This window comes from Oxyura jamaicensis, assembly GCF_011077185.1.
Source record: "Oxyura jamaicensis isolate SHBP4307 breed ruddy duck chromosome 20 unlocalized genomic scaffold, BPBGC_Ojam_1.0 oxy20_random_OJ106590, whole genome shotgun sequence".
NCBI classification, from domain to species: Eukaryota; Metazoa; Chordata; class Aves; order Anseriformes; family Anatidae; genus Oxyura; species Oxyura jamaicensis.
In genome coordinates this window covers 7909-18762 of record NW_023304563.1, presented here as the reverse complement: position 1 = coordinate 18762, position 10854 = coordinate 7909, and positions in this window count along the sequence as shown.

Below are 10854 nucleotides of genomic sequence, written 5' to 3'. Positions count from 1 at the left end.
TCTTTAAAAGACGTTTAGATGTAGAGCTTAGGGATATGGTTTAGTGGGGACTGTTAGTGTTAGGTCAGAGGTTGGACTTGATGATCTTGAGGTCTCTTCCAACCTAGAAAATTCTGTGATTCTGTTACATGTGATGTTTGAGGTAGGCCGAGGTCAACTGACGAGCAGAAAGGCTCAGGGCTTGTTACAGAGGCAGGAAAGCCAAGATAGCAGAAACACATTTTTGTGTGGGAGCTGTTTCCTGTGGGATTTCTCCCCACGTGGGGGAGAAAGGATGGCTGCTTCTCTCCCCCAGTAGTTTCATCCATTTAGGAATATATTTTGCTACTTTATGGGAAGGTGAAAGAGTGGACAGAGGCTGCAGGGAGCATGGGCTGGAGAACAGCATGCGGAGCACCTGGTGGGGCAGAGCCTCTTCTGTCCTTCCTTCAGGGGCCGGAGCCGTGTGGGTGCAGCCGTTGCAGTGAATTTTCTTTTGATGTAGCCAAGGATGAAACACAGCAATGAGAGCAGCACACAACTGCAGAGGGAAGCTGCTGGAAAGACTGAAGAGCAGCTCGATTCTCAGACTGGCACACGAACAGCTCTGTGAGAGTGCCGGTGGGTCTCTTGTGATGTGCTGTCCTTTGGCAGCCAGCAGCGGCCTCGTGGCAGACGTGCCTTGGGTGGATGGCAGCAGAGCAAGGGTGTCCACGCACCCCCTCCCCTCTTTAGCAGGGGCACTCTCCGTAGTCCCTTTGCAGGCTGGAAAAACAGGGGAGTGCTGTGTACATCTTGTTTTAGGCTGTCGTTGACATTGGAAATACAGAGCCAAAAAATCCTTGCTGACAAACTTGTTAATAAAACCTTGGATCCTGGGAAACAAGGGAGTTTTCGGAGCCCGGCTCATTTTTCATTTCTACAAGCTCTGGGCCAAAGCAAATCCATGAAGTCATTTTTATTTCTGTTTCTCAGTGCTGCAATGTTTGCTTTGGAAATACGGCTGGGACCACTTGTCTGAAAGCCTGGCTGTAGCTGTTTGAATTTTCTTGTTATTTTAAGAGAAATCATCATAAAACCATCCATCCCTGTTTGGCTTGGGGGGTGAGGGGAGAAGCAGCCTTTGGGCATCTCCCAGATATTTTTTTCCTAATTGTCTTGGACACATCCCAAGCTGATTCTTATTTTCTTTCGAGCCCTTGGCACTGTGAATTTGATGGAGATCATCCACAAAACTGCTCTCCGTGAGGACTGCCTTGTCCTGACGAGTGCTGCATGGCCAGAGCTCTGGCACCTCCGAATGGATTTTGGCTTTCCTCTGCAGGAACAGAGGACGCTGCTCTCTGGATTTAGAGGTCTTGCTCATTCCTGTACTGGGTGTATTTTAAAACAATATATAAAAAAAAAAAAATTGCATTTGCTTTCCTGCGCTGATGTGAGCTGAGAGTGGGCGCTGCCAGCCGCCACTGCAGGATGAATCAGTGCACGAACCTGGCGCGTTCATTTCAGAGCTGCCCCTAAATTAAAGGATTATGAGGCTGAGAAGTATTAACTGCTACCCTAACGCTGTAAATCCAAATGGAGCTGGGTGTCCTGCTTTGCAGATGGCTTATTAAGAAAGATCAAGGGATGGAAAATAGAGAGGAAAATGAGTAAAGCTAGCATGGTTAACGAGTAAAGAGACAATTAGCTTTTAATTGGAAAAGGGAGCTCCTTGTGTGGATGTTCCCAAACCGCCTTGGACATCCTTGGACCTGGGGCCACTGCTGAGCAGCTGGGGAAAAAAAGCCAGACTTGCTTTAATTCAGATGCTCCGGTTTATTTCCAGTAAAAAACAGTACAACTCCCCCCTGGCTGCCTGGGCCCACCGGGGCAGCTCTGGGCATGGCGGCTGCGGAGGTGGGAATTCCTCCGTCCCGCGACCCTGGCCACAGCAGCGTCCCCAGGGCTGCTGTCCCTTCGACGTCTGCCACAGTGAGACCACCCTGGGCCACACGACCGTCATTCACAGAGACCTGCAGATTGAATTCAGCTTTAAACGAAAGGCCAGGAAGGCAGTGTCCCGGAGGCGTGGTGCTGGAGGGGATTTCTTCCCTCTGCAGCCCTACTGCCTGGGAGGATGTAAAGACCGCAGGGCGCTGAGGGTTTTTTTTTCCAGCTGTGTATTTGCTTTGGGTTTTGCGTTCCTGACTTGAGGCGGATGCCACCCTTGTTCGAGTCCAGGCACGGAAAAGGGATTGATTGTAGCGGGTGAGAGGGGAATACCAGAGCTGGCGCTCCTGGGGTGACGACAGTGCTCGGACCGCCGCCAGGACATCGCATCCAGCCAGGACAAGCCCTGGAAAAGCCAAGGAGAGCAAAAATATCAGGGTAAGGAGGAAAAAGAGGGCAGTAAGACTTTTAATTGCCAGGGTCTTTTGGGGATTGGCCTGGGTGGTGCCTGGGTGGGCAGCATGGCCCATGGATGCCGGTGTCCACCAAAGGGCTCTGAGGTCCAGGCCTGGTTCCTGCCGGCTGGGGGTGTCGCGGTTTGTCCTGCGCTGATGGTGCAGCGAGCAGCACCTTGGGTAGGGGGGCCTGGCACAACGTGCTGCTTGCAGAGAGCTCATCTCTGCGTGCAGATGAGGAGGGGTGCAAAGGGTCTTTTTTCCTCTTCCAGGTATTACCTGTAACCAAAGGAATTACATTTTATGCAAGTACACAGCAGATGCGGTGCTGACACAGAGCCTGAACTCCGTGCTGATCTCTGCACCCGTGGAGCCTGGGCAGGGCTGAATTACCCTGGCGTTGGAGGGGGAAAAAAGATAAAAAGTCCTATCGATGGCTAAATCTGACTTTCACACCTCCAGTGGCTGCAGGAAGGGCGGCTGTGTTAGACCCCAAATGGGATCTTGCAATGGGAAAAAGCCTGGGGGCAGCAGGGGGGGAGCTGGGCGGGCGGCGGGATTCAGCATCGCACTGCTTCGGCCCCAGGGATCACTCAAAGCAGCGCTGTGCTTCTCCTCCTGCCCTGCTTGGGTTATTTATTGATGTTATTTCCCATGTGCTTTTCTTTTTTTTCCTTTTTTTTTTTTTTTTTGACACTAACCTGTGGGTTTAGAGGCTTAGAAAATTAAAATGACAGCTTTAGGCTGGGAGATCCCTGCTGAGGATCGGCTGAGTAGCTCCTGGATTTTGAGAGAGCTGGAGACCACTCGAGTTAAGGCTGGCTGTAACCGGACAGGAAACGAATTGTGCTTTGCAACAAAGTGCAGTTTCTTTCCCCCTGTCTCTGGACCAAGGAAACCGCAATTTCTCATCTCTGCTAGTTGAGAATAATGCAGAACTTTAAAAATGGTGCAACGTCAGGGAAACGTTCGGTTTTCTGTGGAAACCGAAGGGATCACAGTGAAGAAACGTGTTTTCATTTGGAAAACACTAGAAAAGAGAAACTTGGGGCTATTGGAAGCCCCTGCCATGACAAACCTCAGCACAAGTGCCCGCAGGATGAGCTCCATGCGGCTGCAGAGGTGAGCGCTGCCAGAGAGCCTGGGTGCCATCCGCTGGGCGCTGATGGGCACGCAGCAGATGGGCTTTACATGCATAAATACATATTTTTCTTCATAAGGAGGCTGCTTTAGTGTTGATGGGGGGGGCGCGCCCCCCCCACGGCTGTAAATGTGTTACTTGTGCGTTGGGTGAAGAGGTGGGCAGCACCTCGCTGTCCCAGTGCCTTGTGGCACCGCCACCCGTAATCATGGCAGTGAGCAGAGCCAGCTCTGTGTCTGCTGCTTTCTGGATCTCAAGGGTGAACTCCGTCTTGTAAAGCTGTGTTTTTACCACCCTGCATTTGCAAAGCTGTCACAGCGGGGGCCTGGGGGCACGGGCAGCAGCAGATGGCGCTGGGGGAGTGCCTGTGCCAGGGAGACCCCGGCTGTGGGGTTAGGGTCTGTGGCGCTGGAGAAACGAGGGCTGCTAGCTGTGACTGTGCGGCAGGTAACGGGCACCAAATCGGTGTCAGATCTGCCCGAAAGCACTAGATAAAGGGGTGGGAGGGGGGAGGGAAAAAGTAATAATTTTAGATTCAATTCGGCTGATGCACTCGTCTATTCCCAGCGTTAGTGTAAATCAGGGTTTGAATTAAGCCCAAACAGCCCCAGTTGCTGGCTGAATCTGCCATTTCTCAGGCCCTGCAGAAGCGGACAAACACAAAATCAATATTTCTTCTAACTGTTGCTAAGTTTTCCTTACAGATTAATTTCTGTCTAATAATCCCTGCAGCCGCTGCCCTCCAGAGCCCTCCCGCCCGGGGCCGGATCCTGCCCCACAGCTCCCTCCTGCTCCTGGCTGCCTCCAGCAGACGTGATTCCCAGCCCAGAGGGTGCAGGACCCCTCTCTGCTCCCAGGACTGCAAGAAAACACTCTGCATTAAGCCGAGGGGAGCACAGCACCCTTCCCTGCAAGGAGGAATGCCTTTTTCTCCTTCTTTCTTGATGCCAAGCTTCTTTTCAGGGAAGCCTGGGAGGAGCTGGGGCCAGGCTGTAAGCCACATGTGCCGGTAGCTCTGTGGGTGTGAGATGGTTTCTGCCCCCCGCCAGCGAACAAAGGGGAGAGTGACCTGAATTTCAGAGTTGCTTTGGGCAATGAGGACAGGTATTTGCCTTCCCTTCCGACCAAATGCATCTGATGACTTGGATGGAGAGTCGGATTGACCCAAGGAGCTGAGGAGGTGAAGAAGAGCAGGCTGAGGATGCCGGCTGGTGGATGAGCACTCAGCACTCTGGTGGGACGGCCATTCCTGCTGGAGGAACTCGTGGACCAAGAATAGAAGGAATACTCCAAAATCTGATATGAAGTTGGTTGCTCCCAGCCTGGAGAAGAGGTGTAAATGGCTCTTAGTCACCTGCTAGGGAGGTGCAGCTCAGGATCTCCGCTTTGAGTGCTTTTGTGTGAGATAAGTGTTCTGCTGTAGGTGTCAGGTGGGATGATATTTTCTCCTTGTCCTGGGAATTGATAAGAGAGCCCCTGTTCCACCTCCCAGAACAGCCACCCGGTCTTGCCTCACCGTTGCCCCGAAAGGAGATGCGATACAAAGGAGGCTGCCTTTGCCCTGCTGAGGTCACTTAGACCAGGGGGTCTTTCCCTGGTTAGGACCACACTCCCTTTGCCTATGAAATGCAGATAGACCCATTTATCTTATTTATTTATATATTTCTACCCCTCCCTACAAAGGGTTTGGGGATCCACAAATGCCAAGCATGCTTGTTTATAGCTTGCTAGATTTAGGGTTGTGAGTTTTCTTCCAAAAAATATGTTCTGTTTTCTGCTTTTTATTTCATTTCAAATGTCATCTTTTTTTTCTCTTCTTCTTCCAGGGCCACCCAGGGATTTTATTCACAGAATTGGAATGAGCTGCAAAAGGGATAAAGATCATTCACGGGAGCCTTGAAAGAATTGCCTGAGCTCCATGAAACTGAGATTAGACATAAAACAGGGAGGTGAGGCCCAGACTGCAGCACGAACACCTTACAAATGCCTGGCTGTGAAAGCGAGAGCGCTGCCCCCCGGGCCTTCTGCGAGCACGGGAGGAAGGGGCTCACGGGGGGAATGGGAGCACAGCCCGGGGCAGGTCAGGAACTGGGGACAGTGGGCTCTGCCACGGCTTATTTCGAAGTCGGTCCATGTCCCCAGGAGGAGGTTGTGAGGAATGCCCTTGCCTTGCCCGAATTACCACTTGGGAGCCTCTGGCACGGCCTCTCCTTGCCCATGGGTCTGGAGGCTGGTGAGAGGCCTGGGGCACCTCCAGAGTGAGCAGTGGTACTGGCAGCAGGGCTGTACCCCTGGGTTGCTTTTGAGGACGTCCTTCTGGGGGTTTTGGGCATAAAATGAAGACTGACCGTGATGGCTGCTGCCCTGTGTGAATGGGAGACCTCGGCAGTGGCTGGGCTTTGTGCTGGTGCTGCTGGTATTTTGGGGTGGGCTGGCTGCATCTGGCTTGCTTCTGGGTCTGAGAACTCTGAGAGCTCTGAGAAGCTTTATTTTTTAAAAAATTCTTATTACTTTTACAGAGTTGCTTGTGAGCAGCCCTGGCAGGGCTCTGGCTTGCCTCCCCCTTTGTGCCTGCACAGCTGTGTGCAGTTATATATGTGATGTGCCCAGGAGCCCGTTGTATATGGGCTGAGGACCTGGGTCTGATGACTGCCAATGCCTGTCCTCTGTCTGGGCTGGAATGGATGGCTCTTGTTTTTCCCATCCCATCAGCTATGTTCCTATAAAGCTCTTTCCTCTGGACTGGCACTGCTGGTATGTGCCCCCTCAAACCCCCGCAGAACCCAGCCCTCCTCCGCTTTGGCATCCAACCCCCTTGCAGGTGGCGATGTCTGCTCATGGCTTGCTCCTGGCCCCAGATGTTTATTGAGGTAATTTCTGCTGTTCCAGCATGGTTCGCCTTGAGCTTAAGCCAAAGAAAAGGTCTTGTTGGAGGGTGCAGGGGTGGCCAGTCCCTGAGGCTCTGGTCACAGTGGGGTGCTGTATCCTATGTCCTCTGCCAAAAGCTCTTCTGTGTTGACGACCTTAGTTAAAAGTCAAGAATTGTGTATGGCAAAGACAAGCAGCTCTGGCTTTGGGTGTCTCAGGCTTGTGCCTCTCAGCATGATGCATGGCAGAAGGCCTCGAGATCTGATTTCTTCCCTGTACTCCTCCTGTCTACCCCCAGGCACCCGGAGGGAGGACGTGGAACTGGAGGCTCAGGGGTGGGTGGGTGCTGCCACGTGCTGCTCTCGGCTCACCTCGAGGTGCTGGGCTGCAAATGTCGGTGGCTTCTGAGATCCTCCCTGGGTCCTTGGTCCCAGATCTGGTGACAGATCTGCTGCTTGTCCCCAGACAATTCGCTCTGGCTTTGTGTTAGAGGCAAGGTGTTTGCACTTGGTGATTATATTAGGAAAGATGCACTTAAGCATAAAATGTGTGTCTTGTTACTTCCGTTGTTTTTTCTGGGTGTGTAGATGACCTGGAGAGGTGTTTTCAAGATAACGTAAGGGGAGAGGGCCCCTCTTTTTGCTTAATTAATCAGTCAATCTGTGTCTCATGGGTGTTTTGGAGTGTTCTGTGGTCGGCTGGAGAACTGCTAGGCCTCTGATCTCTGTTGGCAGAACCAGCTGTAATGAAACATGAAGCTTTCCCCATCTCTCTCCCTTATCTCATCTCGGACTGGAGTTTTATCAGTGCCCATCTGGCTCTGGGCTGGCTGCTTTCCTCTCCCACCCTCGGGGCCATGCCTGTGGGACAAGGGTGATGCCAGGACGTCAGAAGGCCATGGGGAGGTGGAGATGACCAAAGGTTGTGGTGGGAAGCTGGTGAGAGTGCAGCAAAGTGGCTCAGTACGGACACAGGGCTTCAGCTCTGCACCAGCCAGCAAAGGGGAGGAAGGCAAAGCTGCTGTTTCTGAGGATAAGTAGAGTGTTGGTCCTCCCCCTGAAAAGACAAAAAATAAAAGTCATTTTGGACATCACTGGTAAGGAACCAACTAAATCTGTCCTTTCTCGCCCCCATCCTCAGCTAAAGGCCGGCACACAGGGCTTCTGCAAGCGTCTTGGTGGAAGTGCTTGGAAAACGCTGTCCTTGAAATCCTGAATAGCTTTGTTCAGGAATCATGCCCCAGGGGTGGTGTCAGGGAGCTGTCTCCAGTAACACTGCATTGTCACCCAAAGTGCTCCGTTATCACCCGGACCGTGAGTAATGCGAACCAAACGCAGCACCAGCCTGCCTGGGCTGGCAGGCAGCCTCGGACCCCGGGGTGAAAAGTGGCCCCACACATGCTGGGGAGCTTCCCATGGGGACAGGGCTGCGTGACAGAGCCTGGTGCAGGTGGGACAACCTTCCAGACCAGCTTTGCATCTGCCTGCTCGACCCCTGGGGCTTCTCCCTTGGGTGAGATGAGGTGGAGAGGGATGGGTGTGTTGTCACCTCAGAAAAAAGGAAATTAGTTTCCAGAAGCAAAGCTGGGAAAATATGGAATTGCAAGATCGTAAAAGCTCTGCCGCAGTTGCTGAAGTGCTTTTCTGTCATGTAGGGCTTGCTTCTGCCCACACGCGCTTCTGAATAATCACAAGTTTCTTCTATAACCGTGTTTATTGCTTTCCTGCCACGGTGATGTGCTATCCTGTGCTGCAGATGTGGCAGCACCCAAGCTGCAGTTCTGGCCCCAGGGAGCGGCTGATTCCTGGGGGTGCTGATGGGGCATGGGAGGGAAAGCCTCCGGCAGTCTTCTGCCCAGCTCCTCAGCCCCAGGCGGCGATGCAGTAGATGTACAGGAATTAATAGCATGATCATCTTGTATGTTTTGGTAACTGAGCTAATTAATAGTGATGGGTCAACAATTTTTAGGCTTTTAGGATTAGCACCAGGTTTAGAAGAGGGTCACGTGTCTGAGCTGCAGTGCACAGATGTAGGCAGAGAGGTTGCAGTAAGTGATGCATGATCTGTTTCCTGAAGTGTTTTTTTTTTTTTTTTTTCAGGTTTATTTCTTCTTTATGAAGGTTATAGACTTAATCCTCTTCTTTCCTAGCTGCTCCAGCTTATTCAATCCCTCTTATTTAGGCCACAATAAAGACCTTTGCTTATTCAGGTAAATGATTACTTTTGGGTGAGCTGACCCAGCTCCCTAAACGTCACATTGTTGTGTGAATCGCCTCATTGATGCGTTGTAGGGGGAATTGGTGGCAGCTGAGAAGTTGGTGCCATCTCATGTCCCAGAAGAGCTGCTGAGCCTCAGAGACCAGTGGTGTAAATCTCTTCTGATTTGTTTGATGCTTGCTCTTCGCCTCCCTCTCCTTCCATGAGGCTGAGCAGGTTCGAAGTTTACTCACATGACAACGTCAAAAAAGGTGAGTACACCTGCAAAGGACTCGCACATAAATCAAGGGGGGGGGCCTGCAGTAGATAATTCCTCTTACAAAGGAGTGTGGGAAATGTAACAGAGAGGGCAGGACCTAGGTGGTTCTGCATTTTCTGCAGATGATTGCCGAGGACGTTGCTTGCCCCCTGTGCTGGGCAGGGGCTGCCCCACAGAGCACGGCTGTAGCTTTGCCCCTGGGGGCAGAGATGGCCAACCATTTTCTGCTGCTGCTGTGGGGATGAGGGTGGCAGCGGGACCCCAAGGTGTGGATGCTGCTGACGCTCCGTGTGCGTTTGTGGACAGGGCTGGCCTGGGTTTCTCCAAGTGTTAGTGAAGGGTTTTTTCGTGAGCTGCTTCATGGGGTTGTAGTGGAGACGTAGGTGCCGTGAGGGGAGCTGAGGACCCCCTGCTCTACCCATGGAGCAACGCATCCGCCCTTCTAACGGGACACTGGGAGTCGGGACAACACCCATGGAGGAAAGCTGGTGTGCGGTGTGGGATGGGATGCCTCGGCTTTGTTTTCCTTCCCCAGAGGAGTGATCTGCCAGATGTGGCATTCTTAATGGCTCCCCGGGGCCGTTCATTAACCTGCCGAGTCGAGCAGCGAACCTGGAGCAGTGACTCCAGCCGCTTGCCAGGACGTCTCTTTCTACCCCAATAAACTTCCCGCTCACGGAGCTCAGCTGATGGATCTACCCTGCAGAGCAGACAAGGGTATCTCCAAAACAATGAATCCCTGTCAAAAGATTTGTGAGCAGCCGGCCAAACAATTCCAGCCACAGAAAGACAAGAGCAAGAGCATCGTTCCCAAAAGTGCTGCGTTATTGATTAAGCATTTGTGATCCGTAAAATACTGTAACGACGTGGGGCTGGCTGCAGAACGAGTCCTGCTGAAAAGATCTTCAGTTATTGCCTCTGATCCTCAAGGACGAGGGTAAAATACATTTGATACGGAGCAGGAATTAATTTCTGTAATAATGGTTTTTGATGACTCGTAAAGGTTATTTTATGATTAGCCATCTAATTATAAAATGGCCAACAATTTCATCTTATCCGAATCTGCATCAGCTAAATTATGAAATGCCCTTGTTTTATGCAAATTCTGGAAATATTGCTTCTCTAACCTTCCAACCCCACTGTCTGTCATTAAGGCCTGCGTGGAGCATAAATCTTAGGGCAGTGCCAGAGCTTGATTCAGCTGCAAATAAACCATGTGAATTAATTCTGCGGGACCCCTGGTGGTGGGGAGGTGGGCAGCGGGAGGCTGCTTGCTTCTGGAGGAGGCTGCTTTGGCCACCAGAGGGGCTGGGCTGGAGATGTCCTCGTGCTCAGGCGGTGCAGGAAGACTCAGGCTCGTATTCCTTAGAAAACAGTGTATGGGAATGCGTGTGTGTGGAAGACACAAGCAGGAATTGCAGGGTTGTCCTCCCTGTGCTCCTGGGAATGCCGCGGGGCAGCGGTTCTGTGGCTGGAGCTGAGGAGCCTCCCGTGCCCCTCTGGTGCACAGGTCCCAGCCAAGGGGTAGGGAATGGGCATGGGAACCTTCAGAGCTCTTGTAGGGACTCTGAACACGCCTTTATTGCTGCTTTGCTTGAAAGAGACACTGGTTCCTCCGACCTGCATGTGGCAAAGGAGGGTTGTTTTAAAAATACACGTGCATGTTCCCTTTTGACAAAGGACAAGGCAAAAGGAATGCTGCTCCAGCCGTTCGGTTACAGATCCCTGAAGCTGAACGCCTCAGCTCCTGGTGGGAGCCAGCACTTTGCACTTTCCCTGCCTTTTCCCCCAGGCTGTGCCTGTGTCCTGGGGCCCGTCCAGGGCTGGGCGAAGTCCTGCAGGGCAGTGAGGACGTGCGGCGGGGAGCTGGGGGGAATGCCCCCAGGGATCAGCGGGGATGTCTCCAGCTGGGGGTGGCTCCAGGACAGCCCCGTCCCCTCTGCAGCTGGGGAGCAGGCTCTTGGTGCTGCAGGGAGGGAGAGTGGCAAAGCGGAGAGGTTGGG